The following is a 24375-nucleotide window of genomic DNA, read 5'->3' as shown; positions in this document are numbered from 1 at the left end:
TGTTGGTCAGCCTGTTGTTTTTTGGAGGGCAGCTGTAGCCTGTCAGGCAGCTCCTGGTCTCAGGGAGTGGGTAGTGATATTTGCTTCTGCTGATCTCAGGGATGAATATGCATCTGCTGAACCATGTTATCCCTTAGTTGCATCGAGGTTTCTGGATGGGTCACTGAGATTCTAAGAAAAATGGGGTATAAGGTAGGGCTTGGGGATGGACCCTATACCCTTCATAGCTTCTTTCTAGAGAGGGAAAACAGTGATAGTGGCATCAAAGGGAAAAGGAGCCCTACTCTGACAACCTGAAATGCTCTGCTGATGTATTGATTACTTACCAAACTACCACCAGAATTACTTCATGCCTGTCCACACACATGTCCACTAGCAGTGTGACTAGGGGGTCCAATGAATCCCAAATGCACCTCCTTATCTGGGATCAACTTTGCAGTAGGAGCTTCCTGAGGCATGCCAGATGCTGGGGATGCCTATGTGCGCGCACATGTAACAGTCACGGGTTCTCTAGGGAGGAGGCTGATGCCACCAGAACCTACTTACAGGAGGGTTTCTGAAGGTCTGAGCTGACTTGAGCTAATCATATTTTCACCCAGACACCTATATCCCAGGGCCCTTATATGAGCAAGGGCTGACCCTCCATACTGGACAAGAGGATGATGGCCCAGCACCCTGTAACTTTGAACAGGGGAAGGTGACATGAAAGATAAGAACATTTCTGATTTTGATAGTGGGAGGGGGTACCAGTGAGCTCCGACTGATGAGACCCATGTAGGGTGGGGCTATAAATGCAAAACTCATAATGGGAGGGGAGGTGGGCTCCATCCCATAGTCACATTTCTTTAATCTTGTCCTTCACCATACTGACCCTACCCTTGCTCCTGATGCTCAGGGGCAGAGGTAAAAGTGCAGGCCCATTTACTCCATTGCACACCAGGCAGGAGACTGAGGGTGCCACCCAGAAGTTACTATGGCAACGGTACACCACCTGGGACCCTACATCCTTCCCAGACTCTGGGAAAGACAACATGCTGCATGCCCCTCCTTAGGGTCAGACAGGCCACAGGGTGTATAGTAATGAACTCTGGTTCGGGACATCAGTGACTGAGAAGAGAAATAAAACTTGCAAGACAGGCAGAAACGAAGTGGAAGAAAAGTTCAAAGTTAAACACCAAGTCCGTGTGTACACCCTTGGGCTCAGCGAAGACTACGTTTCCCAGCGGGCGCCGCGGCAGGCTGATGGGGGGAGGGGCGGGGCGGGGTCGAGGGGCGGGTGCTGCCCTCTGCCGGGCGCCGCGGGAAGTGGGTGCGGAGTGACAGCGGGAGCCAGGGCGCCGGGCGCGGGGCACGGTGACAGCGGAGGCGGCGGCCGCTGGATAGACGTAGGGAGCGGCGGCGGAGCCGACATCAGCGGGAAAGGCGGACGGGGCGGGCCTCCCTGGGGGTGCAGAGCCGGAGAAACTCGGGAGAGGGCGGCAAGCGCAGCTTGCGGGCCGGACACCTGAACTTGGGACAAGTTGCCGGAGCCCAGGGGCGCGGGCGGCGGACGGATTGACCTTCAGAGCTAGGTGAGCAGCGCCGGGGAGCAAGGGGTGCGCGGAGGGCCCGGAACTCCCGGCCCAGACTTCCCCCGCCCCCATCCCGTGGGTCCGGGAGACAGGTGGGTGGGTGGGGGTGCGGGCTGGAGAGGGGAGCAAGACAGTGTGCGTCGCGCCGCCACCGGCCCCGCTGTCCATCTAGCCCTGGACGCCCTGCGCATGGCCCGAGCGGCGTTGCCCGCCGATCCCGGGATCCCGTGCGGCCCCTCCCTTCAGGCCCGGGCCGGGGGCGGCTTCTCTGCGACCTTATGTAACCAGGCGGGAGGGGCCGGGGCAGGCATGGGCCTTCCCGGCCCGGGAGCAGGGAGCCGAAGGGGTGGGAGGCGTGGGAGTGAACTTGCAAGAAGTTTGAGGGACGTGTGGGCCTTGCGCCCACTTCTTCTCCCCCGGACACGATGGGGGCGGGTGGTGCGGGGGAGGACGCCGGTGGTAGGGGAGGTGTGCGGGGGCCTAGCCCGGCCCGGCCCTGCCGGGATGGTTCGGGGAGTGGGAGGGCCGGAGTGGCGCCACGCCCCGGGGGCTGGGCTGCCGAGGGCGGTTGAGGGGGGAGCGACGGGCGGGTGGAAGTACCATCCTTCCCTCCCTTCCCGTCCCTTTCTCCCCCTCCGTCTCTTGAAGAAGCCGCCCCTGCTTGCCTCCCCTGGTGTCCCTTAGCGCTGTCTTTTTCTCCCCCTTGCACTATTCCACGACCTTAGGAACCCTAACTCCAGAGCCTACCCTCCGCGCGCCCCTCTTTCTGTTTTCCCGGGAGTTCTCAGTCATCCGCCCGTCCCCCGACTACCCCTCCCGACACACACACCTTGTGGGTCCCAAATCCCGGAAAACGCGCCCCCTTCCCCCTATTCCCTGAGGTTGCGCCGCCCAACCCCAGGCTGACCCGTCCCCCAAGTCTGCGCTCACTTTTCCCCCTCCCGTACTCCGGGCGGCTATTCCACACTTGCCTCCTGGAAGGGAGCGGGCTGATGCCGGCTCGGTCTCCGCCCCTCGGCCGCCTCCGAGTCCGGGCCGGGTTCTGGCTTCACGCACGGCTGCCCCGAGCTGCTTCGGGTTGTGAGAGCAGGTTCGCGCCGCAGCCGCCTGGCGCAGCCCAGCCTCGCGCCTAGGGGGAGAGAGAGCGACGCCCGCGCTGCCCAGGGCTCCCCCTTCTGGTTCCCTGCCAGCCCCTCACCACGGAGTCCTTGTCGGAATCCCCGTCCATTCCAGCCGTGGTCTTCTCGCCTGTCTGTTCTGGGGACGGTTCTGCGTTGGCAGTTTCTCGACTAAACTTGAGTGTAGTGCTTTGGCTTCCCGTTCCTTCGCTGGAGAAGTGCCAGTAAATTACCGCTCAGCCTCCATCCCCACCCTCCTGAGTTAGGTACGGGTTGCTTAGTGGAGCAGGGTAGGGGACAAGGCTGATACAGCCACCCCCCGCCCCTTCGTGACACCTCTGGGATATGGACTCAGGCCCTTGCACTTGCCCAGGCCGAGCTAACACCGGCTCACGACCTGCTTTCCTCTAGCGCGGCCAGATGCCGGTGTGCGCGGATCAGAATGCAGCTCTTGGCCCCTTGGCTTGTTCCCTCTGAGGCCTTCTCTGTGCCCAGTCTGGCAGACAGCTCCTAGACCTTGCCTGCAGGGAGGTTACAGTCTGGGGAAGATACAGCAGCAATAGTTAAAGGTGTCTATAGAGGCACTGGAACGGAGAGGACTGGAGTCGAGAGTCCAGTCTGGTAGTCTGCTGGCATGCTTGTACTGTGCCTCAGTTTCCCCAGCCCTGGGAAAAATAGCAACTGATTTGGCCCCTTTCTGGCTGCTTCCTGGCTCCTGGGACAGGAGAGGGAACAAGAGTGCACATGAACGGTTGTTGCTGTGTTCTTTTCCCGGAGAGGAGCCAGGGTTGCTTACAGTGGACAAGGCCTGCTGCAGCTGCAGTCCTGTTTTGCCTCAGCTCATTGCGGTGCTGCTAAATGGAAACCCAGGTCTCCTGGTTCTGGGTCCCATGGAAGGAGTGCAGGGTTTGGGGCAGGGGACATCTCAGGTGAGCACTGAATCCAGGGAGAGTCAGCTGGGCTTCTGAAGGCTGATGGCCTGGTGACAGAGGTGAGCAGAGGCTTGGCTGGTGCAGGCAGGAGCTTATGCAGGGTCCTGAATAGTGGAGATACCCAGTGTCCATCCCCCTTGCCAGTCAGGACCCCCTTTCAGTCTCTGCTGTAATTTAAGGAAAAGGGGCCTCCCACCCCTCAGGCCTGGCTGCCCTTTGAGGGTCTGGCTTCTGGCCCTGATCCCTCCTGGGGCTCTGTTTATGGCTGTAATTGCATCGTTAGCCAGAGTTTATAGAGTTACTTAGCACCTGCCCCCACAGGGAGTGGCCCAGCCACCCGCTGGTGTCTGTCTCTTCCTTTTCAAAGTCAATTTGGTTTCTGCTGGCTGCAGGGGTTTCCCCAGCCCCAGCTGGCGTAAAAGCCAGGTTGGGCCTTTGTCCTGTGGATGGAGGGCAGTGATCACTTGGGGCCCAGCTTGGGGCTGCCCTGGAGATGACCGTGGAAATTGAGTTGGCTTCTTCTGAACTGAGGGAGGGAGCTTAGGATTTCCAGAGCGCTCAGGAGTGTCCATATCCCAGGATGCCGCGTATATGTATGTAATGTGTGTATCCTTATCTGAAAAGAGGGAGATAAAAATGCACACACCTCATAGGCTGTTGTGAGGATTCAGAGAGGAGCTGTGCCTGGTACATGGTGAGTCCGTGGTGTTGCTCTGGGTGTCATTGTGGGGTGTGTGTAGTTGATGGGAGTGTGTGTGTGTGATTATGAGGTTATAGGTGTCTATCTGTATATAGATGAGTTGTGCATATGGGTGTCTGGGATTGTAACAATAACACAATATTATATTAATAGAATATTTATTCTCTTTATGCTATAATAGAACCATATTATATTGAAACAGTTCTAAACAATAGTTGCCAACATTTATTGTGTATTCTTTAGAATGAGGTACGAATTATTATTTTCATTATACTGACTCAGAAAAGTTAAGTCAGCTGCCTGAAGTCACACAGCCTAGACAGAAGTAGTAGGGAGTCTAAACAAGGCCCAAATGATTCCGAAACCCATGTTTTTAATCCCTAAAGAGCAGTTCAGGGTTTCCAGGAGTTTTTCTCTCAGAAGGTGGGAGTGTGGTGGTCTGGGAACTTTCTTTCCCCCACCCAGGTCTTCTGCTGTGGGATGGGGAGGGGGCAGGCAGGGAGAACTTGATGAGGCCCCTGCCCCAGGACCACACCTGTCTCTTGGCTCCTCCTCTGGGCTGCTATCACAGGTGATCCAAGGACCCCCCTGCCGAGAACTCTGTAGACTGGACTGGCTTCAGACAAGGCTTCCCTGGTCTTCTTGGAAACCACAAACGTTAACTTCTAGTGAGGCCTGAGTTCAGAAGGCACTTGTCTAATCAGATATAGAGAAAAGGCTGTGAAGCTATTGGGTGGTAATGAGATAGCAGTGAAGGTCATGGGCACCCAGGAGACCCCACCCTGCCTCTGATAGGCTGTGTATCTGGGGCAGGTTTGTGCTTCATCCAGCCTCAGTTTCCATATCTGTGAACTTCAATCATCTGTGCAAACCCCCTAGAGATCCCTGGCAGAGGCACCAGAATAGAAAAGGCTTCAAAAAGGGAAGGATGTGGGGTGCAGGGGGATGTGAGAGACTATTGAAGTCCACTCAGTGGAACTTTAGCCAAAGGCTGCTCCTGGTGAAGTGAACAGCCAGTTTTTCTTGGGGCATAGCCATAGCTACCATGTATGAGCACTGGGCTAAGTGCAACCTGGGCAGGGGGTGCTTGAGAGCATGGGCTGTGGGGCCAGGCTTCCTGGCTTGGAATCCCAGCTTTGCCACTTACTAGCTGTGTGACCCTGGGCAAGCTGCTTAACCCAACTGTGCCTCAATTTCTACACCTAGAGAGTGAGGATTACAGGTAGCACCTACCTAATGGTGCTGTAGTGAGGGCTAAGTATGTTCACGCATGCTGCATGTGCAGTACTGAGTGCGATGCTCAAAAAATGTTAGTTATTATCATCATCAATTCTTATAACTCACTTATTTCTTTATTTCTCATTTTCAAGTGAGGAAGTAGAGGCATAAAGAGCTCTAGGGAAGAAATAAAGACCTATGCATTGCAAATAGCCCCCTGTGCATCTAACATCTGCAAATGAAATGCCTTACAATGCTTTGTAGACTCTGGCCACAGTCCCCACCACTCCCTGTTGCTCCACACCCAGCCTGGTCTTCACATTTAACAGGATAGCATAGGGGAATTGGCAATGCCTGCGGTATCTCCACCACAACTGTCCTGCCTGTTCCTCGGCATTCCTTGGGTGGCATCTGGCCTGGTCTACTACCCATTCCTGACCCATGGCTCTCCCCTGTGGCTCTTGCTGCCTGCCCCTCGTCCACTCTGCACCAGAGACACAGATTCCCTTGGCTGAAGACAGAGCACCAATCCCAGAGATAGAGCAGGATCTGGAACTTAGCATGCTCATAGGAAGTGCTTTGTTGTGGGGTGGTGGGGCAGTGGGGGAGAACGGAGGGTGACTCAGAGGGGCAGAGCCATTACCAGTTTTATTTTCTAGCCCTTAAGTATGGGCATAAGGAGGAGGAGAAATGAAGTCTGGCCATCCCACCCCTGTCCAGCTTCCTTGGGCAATCCCCTTCTTGGCTCTTATCCATACAGAGGAGGTCCCAAAGTAAAATGTGATGCCATGAGGATTGATCCAGGAATCTGAACAGACTCTCCAGAAACCCATGGCCCATATTCCCTTCTTCCAGCCCTCGTTCATGCTGGTTCCCTCCACTGGCACCCTGTCCCCTGCTTCTTCCTATCCAAGTCCTCTGTCCATCAAGGAACACTTTCCCAGGAGACTCAGAGGACTGTCCTATCTGACTGTGGCCCTGGCTGGATATCATAATTGTCTAGGAGCTTTTAAAAAAATACCATTGCATCTGAGTCTTGGGGGAGGGGCTTAGGCATTAATATTTTTTTAAAAAATCTGCCCCCTGGATGGTGTGGCTCAGTGGATTGAGCAGCAGCCTGGGGACTAAAACGTCGCCGGTTCGATTCCCAGTCAGGGTACATGCCTGGGTTGCAGGCCAGTCTCCGGTTGGGGGTGTGCGAGAGGCAACCACACATTGATGTTTCTCTCCCTCTCTTTCTCCTTCCCTTCCTTTCTCTCTAGAAGTAAATAAATAAAATCTTTTTTAAAAAAATCCCCCATATGATTCTAATGCACTCTCTCTAAGGCAGTTGTTCTCACATTTGAGTCGGCATTATAATCACCTGGAGGCATTGTTCAAACACAGCTCACTGGCGCCCCCTCTCCCAGGGTTTCTGATTGAGCAGGTCTGGAATTCGTAGATCTTGAATTTGTGTTTCTGACAAGTTCTCAGGTGATGCTAATGCTGCTGGTCTCCAGACCACACACTTCAAAACTACAGCTTTGCAGCTACCCAGGCAAGAGCTTTCTATCTCCTGGGTCTCTGATTGCTTTGGGCCTCTCTTATTTTGTCTTCTCTTGGAAGCCAGATACCCGGGGACAGGGACCACTCCGAGTACCCTTGCATAGTCAGATCTCCCTTCTCCAGCCTGGCCCTCTACCCTTGCCTCATGTTACACTGACCACTGTCCAGCCTTGTGGTCTCGGTCCCCTCCTCTGGGACAAGTGCTCAGGAAATATTTGCTGTTTGATTGAGGCAGGATGAGGTGGACAGTGAAGGGTGAACTAGCCCAGAAAATCGTCAGACATGAGAAAGGTCTGAAGCTCTGCAGAAGTGCGCGGAGCCAGAGCAGCATTATTGAATTGGGGCAGGTGTTCCAAGCAGTCTCCACTTTGTTGCAGTGAGGCAGTAGAAAGACCTATCATGTTATGTTTGTTTCCCACCCTGTGGAGGGCAAGCACTGGATCACTGAACTGAATTTCTTGTTAATACTAAAAATGCTAAAATGCACAAAAAGTAGCCCTTCCCTTCTCCTTTTCTCATGCAGCCTGCAGATGTTGGGTGGGTAGGGGAGGGGTGGTCAGTGCTGGAGGTAGGGTGTGTCCATTACCTTCTATGAGGTCCTGGGTCTTGAGGACTGCAGATAGTCCAGTGACTCTGGGGCTCGCCCTGGGCTGGTGGGGGTAGAGTCTTCCCTAGAAGCTGGGGGGAGCTGGAGCAAGGCCTGGTGGGTGAGAAGAGGTTGTGGCCGGCCCTTCAGCCTTGCAGGGGGAGGCAGCTTGACCTGAGAGCCAATTGGTCAACAGATGAATGGAGCACTCAAATGTCAGCACCCTGAGCACAGGTTTTGGATCTGTTTTGTTTAGTGTGGTATCCCCAGTGCCTCGAAGAGAGCGAGGTATATAGTGGATACTCAGTAATCTTTGCTTAGTGAGTGAGCGAGCGTGATTCGGGCCCCGTCATGTGCCCAGATGAGGACATAACAGATGCTGTGCCCATGGGCTCTGCCCTGTGAGCGGGCTGGGTATCAGCTTCCCCTCATACTGTACACAGCTCAGCAAGGAGCTCCCTGCCTCACTCTGGTGTGGTGCTCACAGCCTGTTCCTTCCCCCAGAGGGTTTCACCCCCTACCAGTTCTATCAGTGAGGCTGTGGGGTGGGGCTTGATTTGTTTTCTCCTGTTTGCCAAGGGAAATCACAGCCTGTCCTCTGCTTTGTTTATAATTGGTTTGGGAAAACACCTGCCTCAGCCCCCCACAGTCCCTGAGGGGTGCCAAGCAACATACTGTACCATCCACCCCCTGCTGCTTCTTGTCCCCTCCCAGCTGTAGCCAGGTGTGCTCTCAGCTGCCCTTGCCAGTGTGGCACTGGCTGGCTTTGCTGCGGGAGGGTTGGGGCTGTAGGGCCAGGGGCCTTAGACACCATCTGGTGCTACCCTCACATTGTCAAGAGGAGGGGACTGAGGCCCAGGGAATGTGAAGGCACCACTCCAGCATTCCATGGCCTTGGTCACCCTGGGGGTCAGCAAGCATAGCTGAACACTTCCTGGGTGCCTAGGGCAGGGCTGGCCCCGCAGGTGATGAGAATAAGGACAATGTTCCTCCTCAAAGCTGACAGCCTAGTGAGGAATTTCAGTAACCATGGAGGACAGAGAAAGGCAGAGAGGTATAAAATAGGACAGGATAAAGTGCTAAATTAATGTAAATATGTCCACACCTGACTCTTCACTCTAAATAGCATTGTTCCTTGGTCTGGAGAGAGTTTTTACAAAAGGGCTCCTGCCAGCACTGCGACCTTGGTCCTCCCTTCCTACCCTCTGGGCCCTAGAAAGGCAGCTCTACCTCCCCCCTGGGTCCTCTCCCCTTGGGGTCACCTCTGCAGGCCTGGAGGCTTCCCTCCTGGACAGACCCTTTCTCCCAGGAGGACTAGAGGCTGCAGAGTATGAGGGAAGGCCACAGGGAGGCCCCTGAGCCACTCACCTGCCACTTGGAAGCCCTGGGCCATGGGAGATGGGGCGCTAAATCGGGCCTAACAGCTCGGCATCTTTGCAGCCCCAGACTGGGGCCCGGACCCTGGGGCACCCTGCCTCTGCTGCCCAGCCTCCAGCACCTTTTCTGCAGGAACTGCCCTGAGGCCCCAGCCTTCCCTCCCCCCAATCCCTCTCACCCTCCAACTGGTCCCACTGCATCTGGAACATCGGCCTTCAGTTTGTGCGTGTCTTTTCTGCTGTGTCCTCTCTCTCCATACTCTTCAATTCTTCTTTCTGTTTCCCTCTTTTCATGTGTTCACAGGGTGTCTGTGGCCTCACTCTGCTCCTTCAGTGCCTGTGCACATGAGCTTCTGAGGGGCCAAGGCAGGGTGAGGTGGGTGGGAAGGCGGGAGATGAAAGGGGCTGTGGTGTCCACCCAGCTCCTGGGGGCTGGGGGCAGCCGGTGGCTTGGGCCAGCTGGGAGAGCCCCTCCACAGACAGCCCGAGTGTCACCGCATACTCCAGAGCTGTGACTATAGGTTCTCACCCAGTTTGGCCTAATTATAGTGGTTTTCAAAGCTAGGTGTGAGAAGAAAATATTAGAACTCCTATTTCTATTTCTGTTTTATCCCTTTCTCCCCCTTTTTATTGTGAAATATAACACACTTGGTGAAAAGAGCATAAACATATACATAATGTAATAAATGATTATAAAAGTGAACGTCCAGGTAACCACTACCCAATGAAGAAACAGAATGTAGCCTCCACTCCAAAATCAGCTTGTGTGCCCCACCTTGGTCATAACCCCCTGCCTAGAGGTAACCATTATCCTGACCTTTCTAATAATCACTTCCTTGCTTTTCTTTACCATGTAACCACCTATGTCTGCACCCTTTATCGAGTTTAGTTTTGCTTGACTTTGAATTTAAAACAGCTGGAACAACACTGAGCATGTTCTTCTGTGTCATGTTTTTCAGGTTAATGGTCCATTTGTGAGGTTCATCCACGTTGTTGTATGTAGTTGTAGTGTGTTTTTTTCATTGCTGCATAGTATTCCACTGTATGAACTTGCTACCATGTTTATGTCCATCTTGTGGACATTTGGGTTGCTTTCCTTTTTTGGCTACTACGAACAATAGTATAAGAACATTTTTGTATCTGCTTCCTAGTGTATTGGTGCCTACATTTTTCTAGAGTATATATAACCCAAAGTGAAATTGGTAGAGCACAGGGTATGCAGTGCATATTTTGACTTTAGTAAACCTTGTATTAAGTGATTGTGCACGGTGCCTAAGAGTTTCTGTTGTTCCGTATCCTCACCAGCGGTTGGTAGTGGCAGACATGCTGGTGAGTGTGTAATAGTGCCTTATCATGGGTGTAATTTACATTTCACCTTCTCTTCTTTTTTATAGGACTATTTTTGTGTGTGTTTGTTGACATGCATGATATATTCATGCACTGGTATTTATAAGTAATTTATGAGAAAAGCATATATTGGCAATGCTCAAAAATTTTTGCTCAGAGTATATGATCAAAATAGTTGAAAGACAATTATAATATTGAATGCCAGGGAGGGGGCTGATTTCTAAGTTTGGGGCCTCTTCCTGGGGATTCTGAGTCCCCTGAGTACTCGGCGCCTCCCACCAGGTCCACCTGGATAGGAGGAGGGAGGCTCTGCCCCTGGCAACTACCTTTCAATTTTGAATTCGCAGGTGATTGTCCTTCAGGGACTTCTAGGGCAGTAGTTGTCAACCAGGGGCGATTTTGCTTCCCAGAGGACATTTAGCAATGTCTGATGACACTTTGGTTGTCACGACTCAGAGAATGCTACTGGCATCTAGTGGTAGAGGCCAGGGATGCTACTAAATGTCCTAAAATGCTCAGGCCAGCCCCCACAACAAAGAATGATCTGGTCCAAGTGTCAGTTGTGTGGAGATTGAGAAACTATGATCTAGAAAAAGAGCCAGGAAACAGATGTGCCATGAATTTGCTGCATGGCCTCAGCGAAGTCACTAAACGCTCTGAGCCTCAGTCTCCTCATCTGGAGATGAGAGTGGCAAGGGCTGCTGCCCTGTCCCCTTTGTGGGGTTGTAATCAGGACTGGGGAGAGGGAGGCTGTGTTGGCATTTTGAGAAGCATCTTGGCAAAGTGGCCTGTAGCCCTTGTTTCCAGGGGAGGGAGGGCTTTCCAGAGCAGCCCTGCGTTCTTGACCGTACTCCCTGTCTGCTGAGCTGGAGCCATTAGGTGACTGGCCAGGAGCCTCCACCCTGCTTCCTGCTACTCTGGGCCTCAAAGAGCTGTTTAGGAACTGCCCTGAGGCCCCAGCCTTCTGATGAGGACTGCAGAAATAAGGGGCTCTCTAGGGAGCCCTGGGGCCCAGGCAAAATTATTGCTGACTTTGTCCACACCTGGGTGGGAGTCCAAGGTTGTGTGGGGTGACAGGGGTAAGAGGTGCTTATCATACATACTTCTTATCTGAGGCCCCATGGCAAGTCAGTGAGCGGTGGTAGCCAGAGGCCATCCTTAGAGGCTCTACACACCCAGGCCAGGCTCCTCCTTGCCCTCTCTGCCCTTCCAGAGTTTGCTATTCCAGGGAAGGGCCCAGGTTTGGCAGGCGTTGGGGCCAAAGCTCCTTGGGTCTCCCTGGCCTCCCTGTCCTGGGGCTCCCTGCACCTCAGTGGTCTCTCCTGCCTTCTCCAGGAGCCATGGCCTGCCCAGTCTTCCAGCTACTACACTATCCCTTCCTGAAACATACTCTCGTGAAAGGGCCTAGAAACTCATCCACCCTCAGGTGCAGATGACTGGTAACAGCTCCATGATTGGCAGCTTTTCTTGACAAGGGGTATTACCTTCCAAAAATGGGAATCCCTTGGCTACCAGAAATAACTGCTAGTGAAATGTCGAGTGTCTTTGACAGGCTGTCAGAGAACTCTGGGGGCTGGGGAACCTCTGGAATCGCATGTGGAGCAAGAGCATTTTCCCAGGAGTGAAAATTGTGTGGTGGCTCAGATCTTCCCAGCACTCATGAGGAATATGCTTAGTCTCAGGGGCCAGGGTAAGACTTTGAACTGGTTGTCTGGAAGCCCTGGGAAGGCCCAAGGCCCAGGTGACAAGTGTGTGGTCAGGCAGGAAGATTGTGAACTGTGGGGCTTCTGCTGAAGAGGGCACATGTCTCCAGGAGGGACAGGAGGATTGGTGAGTTAGGGTTAGGCCTGCAGTGGATCTAGTAAGATTCCTGCAAATTGTTGCTGCTCTGTGCTTGTCCATGTCAGTGTAGGGGGCAGTGTGGCCAGGGGCCCTGCGAGTCCAGGCTGCGTGGGTGGGAGGTGGCTATCAGAGGCTCAGTCTGGGAGGAGGCAGGGCCACTGTCGGTGGCCTGGAGACCTGGGTTGGTGAGATTGGAGCTGGGAGCCCCTTGAGTTGGGTAGACTTCCGGGTGCTGTGAGTAATCCTTGGCCACATTCACAGCTCCCAGGGGATTGTGCAACTTCCTCTCAGACTGAAGCGCAGGGGGCTGGGTGGGAAATAGTGCTGGGGCAAATGAGGAAACTGGGTCTGGTGCTGGTGCAGGGCCACGGCCCTGGGCTCGGGCCCCCCCAGGAGCTGAGCATTCCAGGGGCCTCCTTCCAGGGGGCTGCCCTCCCCCAGGTATGAGAGTGTGTGCGTGCATGCATGTGTGTTGTGTCTTTGGGGAGGTGCACGGTGGCTGTGCTGGCATGAGGATAGCTTTTGAGCAGGGTGAGGACTGGGGAAGCGGGAGGCCCATGGGAGGGGCCCCTGCTTGGGTTCGGGGGAGAGAAGACAGGGCTCCCCTGAGCCTGGGATGGTAGAAACCAAGTGAAATCAGGAGTCAGAGTTGCTGGCTGCCAGCCGCACCTCTCAGGGGCCCTGCAACCCTGGTTAGATTGTTATTGTTGACCTGAAGGCTAGGAGGCTGGTGAAGGTCATGAGCGCCTCAGCTGTCTGGCTGGAGAGCAGGCTAAGCTCTCCCTGCCTCCTCTCCTCATCTCCCAGGCTTGTTTTGGGGCTCGGAGAAGGTAGTGGCATGATGTGCTTTGCGCACACGACACTGACCACAGTAAATACCTACTTACATCAGGGACTGGGAGCAGTGGCTGAGAGCACCTGGCCTAGCTGTGCAATGCCAGCCGGCCTGGGTTTGAATCCTGGACATGCTGCTTAGCAGCTATGTGGTCCCGTAAGATACTTAGCTTCTTGGTGCTTCAGTCTCCTCTTCTGTAAAACAGAGATGACAATTATAGCGCCTGCCATGTGGGTTCATGGTGAGGATTGAAAGAATGAGTTCACGCTCTGAACAGTGCCTGGCACCAGTGATTATGCACTCTGCACAGGTTGACATTTGACTGGTACATGAGCATGCTTGTGCAAACAGCAAAAATCTGCCCAGAGTTCATGTGATTGTTTTTTTTTTTTAAATTTTATTTTTCAGTTACAGTTTACATTCAATATAATTTTGTATTAGTTTCAGGTGTACAACATAGTGGTTAGAAAATCATATAATTTACAAACCGTTCCCCCTGGTATTTCCAGTACCCACCTGGCACCATACATAGTTATGATGATATTATTGACTGTATTCCCTGTTCTGTACTTGACATCTCAGTGACTGCTCTGTACCTACCAACTTGTACTTCCTAATCCCTTCACCTTTTCACCCAGCCTCCCAACCCCTTTCCCCTCTGGCAATGGTCAGTGTGTTCTCTGTATCTATGAGTCTGTTTCACTTTTGTTTGTTTTATTCTTTAGATTCCACATATGTGTGAAATCATATGGTATTTGTTTTTCTCTGACTTATTTCACTGAACATAATACTCTCTAGGTCCATCCATACTGTTGCAAGTAGTAAGATTTCATTCTTTTTTATGACTGAGTAATAATCCATTGTATATGTGTTCCACAGCTTTTTATCCGTTGGTTATCGATGGACACTTGGGTTGCTTTCATATCCTGGCTATTGCAAATAATGCTCATGGTGATTATTTTGACGATAGGGATTTGATTTAGAACTGGGGATGATAATAAGAGCTCACATTCCCAGACCATACTCCACACCAGGGGCTGTGCCAGATCCTTGGCCCGCATTAGCCCCTCCTTCACAGTCACCCTATGAGGTGGCTGCTGTTATCATCCCCATTTCGTAGGTGCGGACATGGAGTCACAAAGGGATTGAGTGACTTGCTTCAGGGCAATGATATCCATGAGGAGAGACAGCAGAATGGTCCCCATAGCCCTGAGGTGGAGCCCCACCCTCATCCCAGGGCCCTTCTCTGTGTTCAGCTGGAGGTAGTACGGGGGAAGGAGCAAGGCCTGCTACGAGGGCTGGTATCACAGCCCGTGGGCTCTGGCCCATTTCCAAGAATTAAGTTACTATAGGGAATGGTGTTTTAGTAGCTGGAGTTGGAGCAGACTTTGCTGGGGCAAGCTTCCTGCCAGTGTGTGGACTTAAGAGAGGGGCTGGAGACCAGCTGGTGGGCAGTATGGCACTGGGGTGATGAATATGGCTCCAGGCTCAGCCAGCCCTGACTTTGAATCTGCCTGAGCCATTTACTGTGTGACCTTGGGTCTCAGTTTCTTCCCTTGTGGAATGGGGGTTATAGCAGCACTCTGCCTCCCTGAGTGACAGTGAAGATGAAATGAGATACCACAGTAAGATGCTTAGCACAGGTCTGGCCTGGAGTAAGTGTCCCGCAAATGGATGCTCTTATTAGGCACCTTTTGTAGAGAGGGTCATGTGCTGGGTGGAGAGTTTGAGCCACACAGATATCCCTGGACAGTCGTTACTTCAACTGTGGAGTAGGACCACTAACTGGACCCTAATCCAGCCATGAAATCAGCTTAGTGGGTCCCAATGAACATTTTTTTTAATGAAAAAGATAGAAAACATCCAAGTGTATTGCACAATATAGGTAAGGGTTGTTCTGTGCAACTTTTTCTGGCTCATGTTCATGTGTATGCATGCTCTCTGTATGTTCATATGTGTGTGTGTGTACGCGCGCACTATGGTCAAATAAAACTTTTTTCTGTGAGTCATGATTTAAAAATTTGGAACCAGTGTCTTTGAAGAGATTATCTGCTTCCTGTGCAATGTTTATAAAGCAACTACTGAGTGCAGGACTACATGCCAGGGGCCAGACTGGGGAGTCAGACCCAATTCTTAACAAGGTGTGTGTGGATGAGTGGGCCTACTAGGCAGCAGAGGCAGAGGATGAGGTGGTAAGGGAGGGCTTTCTGGGTGATGATATGTGTTAGGTGGGGACAGTGACAGGAGACAATAATGCCTGGGGTGAATGGTTGGCTTGGAGTCTGGAGCTAGAGCACCACCTGGGGGTGGGGGGTGTTCCCTGTCAATGGAAGGCTGTAGGCCTGGGCCCGGCCAGAGGTGTCCGTGGTAGCTGAAGCAGAGGGGTGGTCGGCAGTCATTTCATGGCACTGGGTAAGGGCTATGTCCATCTCCTCTGGCAGAGGTGGGTTGGGGAAGAGGAGAACTTGGGGTTACTGATGTTCCCCTACCTCCAACACTTGCAGGATCCCCAGTGACTGAGTGAGACCCTGGGCCCACTGGGTAACCATTTCTTCCCCTCCCCTTGGTCCCAGGAGCCTCTTGAACCTTCTCCTCCCCTCTGCTGCCCCAGCTGGCTCTGGTGGGTCTGGCCTGGGACCTGGCTCAACCCTGAGACCTGGTCCAGGAGACAGAAGCCTTTTTACTACTTGGATCCCCACCCAGGGCAAATCAGGGCCTCAGTTTCTTCTGCAAAGTGGGCTTACTAACCCTTGGGCAGCTGGCCTCATGGGTGGTGATGCCCATCTTGTGACCTAATGTGGATGAGCTGGTTACAGGAAGTGGGAAGAGCTCTGAGTGGGTTGTTATTGTCATCTCTAAGGTTAGGAGGGCTGGGGAAGGTCATGAGGACATCAGCTGTCTGGCTGGAGAGCCCCCTGCCTCCCCACCCCGTGACCTGGGGCCATGGAGCAAGGGTGAGGACGGGCCTGTGACCCATGCTGAGCTGGGGATATCCCCAGCTCTGCGGGGGAAGTGGCCTGTTAGAGGCCTCAGAGGATGAGACCCAGGTTTGGCCTAGGTCCAGGAACTCCACCTTCCAGAGTCCCCACCTACATGGGGTACCTCAGGAGCCCCAGCTTGGAATTCCGTGTTGCCAGGTGGAGGGGCAGTGCCCTGGGACTGATTGGCAGGGGTCAATTTCCAGGAAGCTGTGGGTGGCTTCCAGCCTGTAAGTCCAGATCCCAGAGGCTCAGGCGTGAATGTGGCGGTTACTTGAAAGGTCGCATAATTGAGTACCTCCTGTGTGCCAGGCACTGTGCTAAGCACCTTTGTTTATTTGAAAATTGAATCTTCACAATAACCTAATACACACGTCTTTTTATTATCCTGTTGTATAGGTGAGGGAACTGAGGCCGGGAACGGTTAAGTCTCTCACCCAAGGTTACCAGCTAGTGAGTGGCAGAGCTGGGCTGAGGGCCTGAGTTCTTGGATTTGGGCTGGCAGGGCTGAAATCTGGGCGTACCACTTACTAGCCGTGTAACCTTGGAGAAGTGGCCGAGTCTTTCTTGCTGTTAGGTTCTCACTCTGAGAAGGGGGGATAGCAGCGATGCCTTCCTCAAAGGGCTGTTGGGAGAATGACATGGGACAATAGAGGTAAAGCACTTAGTGCATAATAAGGGCACAGCAAGTGGCCACCTCACCCTCATGTCACCACCTCTCCTACCTGCAGCAGTCACCTGTTATGTGTGACACAGTGTCCTGTCCCCTTCCTTGCCCTTCTCAATAGGATTGTTGAGGATCAGATGGGATTCAAACCCTGGGTTGGTCCTGAGGGAGACTTTCATAGAACAGAAGTGCTGGACTTTCCGAACCCCAGGAGCTGCCAGGAAGTATTCAGGGCTTATAGCTAAATGCAAGGTCCCGATTCATTCTGTCTGGGCTGCTTCAGGCTTTCATGTTTCCTGCTGACCCCCACAGGTATTGGAGGCGGTGACCCCAAATTTACTCTGGGGTTTCCCAAGATGTGTTCTGTGCAAGGGTTTGGTGGTCAAGCAGGTATGGCAGAGTGTGAGTCAAAAAAAGCAAAATTAGTTTCTTCCCTGAAGTACTTAACAGAGCCTGTGATATACTCATATTCATTATATACCCCTAGTATGTGGTCATGATGTACCCCAGGATATCTGAAAGGCCTGGAGCTGACAAGCACTATTTTCCAGATGGGAAACAGACCTGGAGTGAAGCCTAGGAAGTGATTTCCCTAGATCCTGAAATTATCTTTTATCACAGCTGGGACTACACCCCAAGGCTCCTTGAATCCAGGGCCAGGACTCTGCTCAGGACACCCCCTACTGTTTCCTTCCTGGAGGCTCCTCACCCTTTTCTGGCCCCTTCCCTCTGGCTCCCAGCAGCATTAGAGAGTGTTGCATCCCTTCTGGCATTGCTGGGGAGATGGGTCTGTGCCCAGCATACGGGCTCCTGGAGATTCTTGCTCGGCTGATGGATGGCAACAAGGCTTCATCCCAGCTGCAGGGCCCCTCGCAAGTTCATTCAGTTTTCTGAGCCCAGGCTCTTCCACTGGGTAATGAAATTCATCTTCTTGTCTGTCATCTGGAGTTGTTGAGAGGCTCACTCAACGCCATGTGGGAATGAATGAATGTGCTCTATTAATGTTCAGTTCATGTGCAGATGTTCACGAGTCTAACAATTCTTATAATTTCTGGGGAGCGAAGAGGGAAGAACATGGAGGAAATGAGGGAGATCCCGGCTGTAGGGTCTGGCGTGGTGCAGACTAAGCTCTGACACACGCCCAGACATCTGACGTCTGTGCTTTAGTGTATTGCTGTCCCTCTCAGGGCTCAGCCCCCTCCCCCGACTCCCACCGCACTGATCGCCTGTGAAGTGGTCTAGTGTGGCTGACTCTAGGGACCCATTTCACAGGTGGGACATGAGGGGAGGGGAGCTGGGGCAGGATTGTCTAGTTTTCTGTGCGGAGTGGGTATTAGAGCTGGGAAGGAAGCCCGAGTGTCTTGGCACCACCATCCACTCTGCCTTGAGCAGAGCGGTCTCCTCCAGCTTCTGCACCCTTGATCTCCCACCCTTCTTGTAGGGGGCTGCCCACAACTCTGTTCACACGGCAGCTGCAGTGTAAATACCTCAGGCCCTTTGCAGACTGTGGGAAGCTCCGAGTGAAAGGGCAGGAGGTGGGCCAGGCTGCTGGGTTGGGAGGTGGGAAGAGGTTGGGCCTCCCCAGTAGAGAGTGTCCTCTCCAGGAGGGCTGTTTGCCCCGTTTATTCTTAGCACTGACTCATTATAGAATCTATTTTTAGTCCCGTTTCCAAGTGTTGCTAACATCTGGTGACGCCAGTACCCCGGGTGGGGGTGGTGGGCGACCCCTTTGGACTTTGCCAGGGACTGGAGCCACTGGCAGGGGAGCAAAGACAAAGACTTCAGCCTCCTGTATCTGCCACAGCTTGAACCTTGGCATGCAGTAGGTGTCCTGTTTATACTTGTGCACTGATTGCTCTCCTCATCTCATCATTCTGGCTCCAGCGCCCGGTGGGTGGGGAGGCGGCATGGGTGCTACCATCCAGCCACAGAGCATGAGCTGGTGGTACTCATCAGGTAGGCTTTCCCACATCCAGCCCTTGTGGGTTCCAGTTGGCCTCTGACCCCTGCAGAGGGGCCTCAGAGGAGGGAAGCAAACCCCAAGCTAGGGCACTTGTTACAGTCACCATTGAAGGAGGAGCCACAGACATTATAGTCCAGACTGCCTGGGGTTGTGTCTGGGCTTTGCTAGTTCTAAGCTGTGTGACCTTGGACAAGTCATCAGCCTCTCTGTGCCTCAGTTTCCTCATCTATGGGATGAGGATGAGCGTATAGTGTCATGAGGATTAAGTAAATGATAATGTAAGAAGTGCCTAAATTGTAAGTGCTATATAATAGGAAGGTGGTGGAATTTTTATTATTTTTATTATTATTACTAGTGAGAAGCTCTGTATGTGCTGTGATGTTGGAGTGAGTTGGGTAGGAGGCTTCTCAGTTTTTCTCAGGGTGAAGCCTGGAATGAAGCTCAGAGGGAGTGGTCACAGCCAGGCATCATGGTGGTGGCGAGTTCTGCAAGGCTGCAGCGAGGGGCCGGGAGCACACAGGGTTGGAACATGGGCTTTGCCCTTCACAGGTTGGGTGAGTCACCTAACTTTTTTGAATATCCATTTCTTTACCTACAAGATGCTACAAGATGATAATATGTAGGCAATAGAATTATTGTAGGAAATAAAGCAGCTGATGTTTGTGAAGCATTGCTGTACACACAGTAGGAGTGGAATCCATGAGACTTTTTTTTTTTTTGTCATGTTTTTTTCCCATGAGAGGGATGGGATGCCATTGCCCGTCAGGGAAGAGAGCTTGGCCTGGAGGTTTGCACGGGGCTGTGATCCTATGTCTCTCTGAGCTACAGGGTCCACACATGTTACTTCCTTCTCTTGCATTTCTGTAACAAAAGAAGAGGCCAGAGAAAGCTGTGGTTTTTAGACTCTTCCTCAGAACCCCTGGGGTGCTTTGAGGGCCCCTGGTTGGATGCCAGGTGGTCTGGCTCTCTCCCTCCCCACAGAGCTGCTTCATTCTCATGTTTTACATATCAACGTTCCTAATAAATTTTGTCTGAAAGTGGGGTTTTGCTTCTGGGTGTCCTCCAGGCTCCTTGTGATCTGACATCTGTGTCCTCTGACTTGGCCTTGACTCTGGGAGGTGACCTGTGCAGCGGGGCTCTGGTGCATCATGGGTACTGATGCCCAGAGGCTGCTGGGGTTCCCCACAGGGGGGCTGCAAGGCTGCTCTTCAGGAGAGAGGTTCAAGTTCCACTCCAGCCTCCCTGCTTGTGGGATGTGGGTGCCTTAAATTCAAAACTCAATCCTAGAAGCAAAATCTCCCGGGGAGAAGCCAGGGCTGAGCACATAGTAGGTGTTCAAGAAATGTTTGAAATGAATGAATAAAATGGTAACAGCACAGCATCCCAGGACAGAGAGCCCTCTGGTATGGTGGCCAATCTTCCCCTATGCCTTCCTCTTTCGTCTTGCCCCTCACCCCGCCTTCCCCACCCCCTGCTTTGTTTGACCAGCCTTAAGCCACCCCAGCCCTGGGGTCCGGGTTCAGTCTTGCTTAGAAACTTGAACAAGACACTTCCCAACCTGAACCTGTTTGTTCATCAGTAAAATGAGGGGCATGGGCTCAGCATCAGAAGGCTCCTTCTGGTTCCTGTAGCCTCTGTTCTCAGGACAGGTCACACACATGTGTGCGCTCGTATGCACACGCATGCGCGCAAGCGTGTGCGCACACGCACACACACACACACACACACACACAAAGGGCTCAGTGGGCCTGGTGGGGAAGGTCCCCTCCATCTCCCAGGCTGGAGCTCCCAGCTTCTCCTGAAGTGGAGGTTGGGGTGCCGGGATGCCCCTTGGGGCCTCCAGGGTGTGATATGCTGAGCTGTAGCTCAGCAGGGGAGGTGGGGCCTGTGGGTGTGAGGGGAAGGGTGGGCATCCAACTGTGTCCACTGGGCTGGGGCCACTGCCGTAACTTTCGTGTGATCCTCTGGGAGTGTGGGCGGCAGCCACAGAGCACATGTTTGTGTCGCTGTGACTGGGTGTGAAGGAGTGTATGGATCAGGTCAGTGAGGGGCAAGGGCAGTTATCCCCCATCGCCCTCATGTCCTAGGCGCTGAGGAAAATGGGAAGTGACTCATGCAAAGGACCACATCTCCACATTTTGGCCACAACCCGAAGTGTAGGGGGCCAGGCCTCCTCCCCATCCACCAGAGGCCTATGTCCCCCCGACTCCCTTGCCTCAGACCCAGGTTCTCACTCAGGGGTAAGTGGGTGCCTTGACCTACAATCTGACATGCCTCTTGGGGGCATTTTGGAGGGTGGCCTGTGCCTGAAGCTATGGAGCAATGCGGGACCAGGAGGCCTTCAGGACCCCACATCCTGGCTCTAGGTAACCCCCTGCACCAGAGGAAGTAGCCTGAGCATGGGGCTGGACTGCTGCGGTCAGCACGTAGTCACAGCCGAGTGGCTTTCTAGCTTGAGAAGGCCTGCCAGTGAGGGAGGGAGAGGCTCCACCTGCCCACCATCTCCCTGCCATCCTGGCTGCAGCCGACTGGTGACTCATTCCCCTGGGGAGTGAGCCAGCTCCTCTCCCAGGCCACCACAGGGCCCTGTGTTGAGCCCAGGGCCCCAACAAGCTGGGGAGTGAGGAGTGAGGTCCTCTGTCTAGGGAGGGGGTCCCAGCAGGCTTTTTTTGCACCCTCTCCTGGCTCCACAGACTTCATCTTCCCCTTGCCCCCAAGGAAGGCCCCAGCCCCAGATTACATAATGGGACCAAAATACCTCACAAGTGAGCAGCCCAGTCCATCAACTGGACTCAGGAGTCCCTAGTTCCCAGTGCCTGTCACCAGACGTGTTCCCATTCTACTGCCTGGGATCGCCGGGGGAGAGGGTGGTGCCTGACCCCCTTCCCTCCCCCCGCAGTGCAGCCTGGGAGGGGGTGGGGAGGCCCTCTCCAGGGAAATGAATTCCTGGCCTGAGCCCAGATGCTGGCCTGCCCAGCTCTGCTCCAGGGTAACATTGGGTACATACACAGCTCCATTGTACACCCCAGGCCCCGTGCCTGCAACGGGCCTGGCACCAGCTCTATCAGCAGTGCGGCTACATCAGCTCCTTAGCACCCCCTTGCCAGGGCCTGAGCCACTGGGCCCTGGTGAGGATGAAGCAGGCAGACTGTCATTAGGGAGTGTGTCCTGAGTGGAGGGACATTCAGATACTTGAGGAGCCAAAGGAATATATTTGTTTCTCCCATCAGCTGTGAGGTACAAGAGCAAGGAGCATTATCCTCCTTCACGTGAGGAAACCGAGGCATCAAGAGACTTCAGTGATTTGCCCGAGGTCACACAGCTGGCAAATGACAGAGCTGGGGTTGAGCCCAGATAGCCTTGGGTCCAAAGTCTGTGCCCTGTGCCACTCCTGTGCTGCACCCCCGGCCTCCAGGTCAGAGCTCAGGAAAGGGCAGCCCAACTTTGGGGACCGAGACAGGCCACTTTCTAGAGAGTTAATGTCCTCAGGGTGGAAAGGGACCAACCCTGGAACAGCAGGACCCCCATGTGCTTATATGAAGCATGGTGGGTAATTTTCAAGGATGATGCTGAGGGCTGGGAAAGCAAAGCAAGTCTCTGAAGCTGGAGGGCAGCTCTGTGCCTCAGTTTCCCTGCTCCACCCATACTGTGTATCCCCTATGCTCCTTGAGAGGGCACAAGTGTGGCCGGGGCTAGGACCTAGACCCTCACTCTCTTTTCCTGTGCTCCACAGCCTGCTGGGGAGGCGCTCCTGCAACTTAGATCTCCCCCGAGGCAGGGGTGCTAAGGCTTATGGTTTCTTCTATTTTGAGATTCTATCCTGAGCTGCCCCATCTCAGGTTTCCCAGCCTAGAGAGGTCTCTGAGGCCAGAGAGTCTGCCAAGGGGCGCCGCCAGCTCTCGGCTCTGAGGGGGTCCCATCTCTGCCTTGCAGCCATGCCCCTAAGGCCATGATGGAGGGTGCCCCGACACAACTTTTATGGGCTCTGCCCCGGTTCTCACCTCCTGTGCTCAACTTATCTGCCCCATGAGCCCCAACCCCCTGGGGCTGGCAGAGCTGAAGAGCTTCTCTTTTCCTTGGCCCACCCTCCTTGTCCCTCTCTGTCCTGGACGTGAGGCCTGGTTCCCTCCTTCTTTGCCACCTCAGCCTTCTTAGCAAATGCACAGGGCATTCTTCAGTGACCACAGATTGTGCAATGCCACGGCTGGGCTGTGGGGACAGGTGAGGAAGAGAGACGCTGGAGGGGGACATGGAGACTATGCCCCCTCTCACCCCAGCCTGGACCCTCACTTCCTTCCCCATTCTGCCTGGCCTCATCCTCTCTGTTTCTGCCACTCCTACCACCAGTCAACACATCTTCATCCAAGGCCATAGCACTGGGTACATCTGCGGGCTTCCAGAGACAAGTGGGGATTGGACAGTCTGTGGAAGGGGCATGGGGCAGGAGGAGGATCTGGAGGCCCAGATTGCATTGGGAGAGGGAGTGAGGAGGCCCCTGGGCTGAGCTCAAGGCATATTTAGGGAGGGGAGGGACCCTGGATGCCTTGAAGGCCCAACTAGGGGGGTTGGATTCTTTCTGGTGAACAGCGGGGAGCCACTGGGGGTGATAGAGCAGGGAATGGCATTTGTTGTTGTTCAGTCTATTTCACTTCTGCTCCTTTGTTCTCTCAGGGCTATTTTCTTTCTCCATTTCTCCAAAGACAATAAACCCTTCTCTCTGCTCTTCAATCCCTTCTCTCTGATCTCTGTTCACCCCATCCCACATATCCACACTCTGTTTTCGGCTGCCTCTGCTCAGCCTGCCTGTCCTGTTCCCCTGCCCTGCCTTGGTTTGGCTTCCCCTTCCTCTCCCTGGCCCCTGACCCACCTTTTCTGGGGCAGGGGTTGGGTGGAGTTGAACTTGAGAGGAAAGGGATATGGGCATGGTGGGACCACATGGTGGGAAGGGGTGTGATGGTGACTGAGCCAGGAGGATACCTTCTGTTCTGACATCACCCTGCACCCTTCAGGGAACAGCCCTCCCCCAGTAATGCACCTAAAGCTCATTAAGGGACTCTTACTTTGCATTTGTCAACCTGATAAATGGAGATATAGATTTCTTTAACAGATAAATCAGAGTGATGGCCCTTCATTTTTTTGTCATTAAATTTAGCAGAAAGGGATATTTAACCAGATGAGAATCAGACTACAGACAACTACTGCTCTCTTTTGTCTCCTTTCAAATATCCATCCATCCATTCATCCATCCATCTATACATTAATCTATGCATGCATCCATCCATGCATTATATTCACCCATATAGCTATTATATCTATACATTCATCCATGTATCCATCAAATATTTATTGAGCACCTATATTAGATATTTTACATTTACTCCTTACAGAAGCTCTCCAAGATGGACATTATTGGGAGGATACTGGGACCCCGTGAAGTTAAGTTGCTTAAGGTCATGCAGAGAATAAGCAGCAGATCTGGGATTCAGCTGTACCAGCTTCAAAATACATGCTCTCAGTGTGGAATCAGACAGCCTTCCTTGGTGTCCTCACTGCCTGGTTCTAAGCGTGGATGTAATGGCTGTGCTACCGAACAAATGGGCACGCTCAGGTTCTGGAATGCCGGAGTCCTATAGTTCTAGTCGCAGAATGGGGATTGGAGGCAATGCTGGGCTTCTAATCTTATTGGCATTTGTCATC

General features: G+C 53.3%; 1 protein-coding gene across 3 annotated transcripts in view; it reads left to right on the top strand.

Moving 5' to 3' along the window:
- The first annotated feature begins 1403 nt into the window (after nucleotides 1-1403).
- Nucleotides 1404-24375, top strand: part of TFEB (transcription factor EB) — a 45336-nt gene continuing 22364 nt past the window's right edge. The window contains exon 1 of one of the 3 annotated variants that reach the window (XM_090282385.1): nucleotides 1404-1571. The gene's annotated coding sequence lies outside the window, so the exon portion shown is untranslated. Of the gene's footprint in view, nucleotides 1572-4035; nucleotides 4316-12562; nucleotides 12677-24375 lie in introns of those variants that run through there. The other 2 variants (XM_090282384.1, XM_090282383.1) reach the window with 2 other exon arrangements.

Source organism: Furipterus horrens, unplaced genomic scaffold (assembly GCF_987537825.1).
Source record: "Furipterus horrens unplaced genomic scaffold, mFurHor1.1.pri manual_scaffold_6, whole genome shotgun sequence".
NCBI lineage: Eukaryota > Metazoa > Chordata > Mammalia > Chiroptera > Furipteridae > Furipterus > Furipterus horrens.
This window is presented reverse-complemented; position numbering and strand designations above follow the sequence as displayed.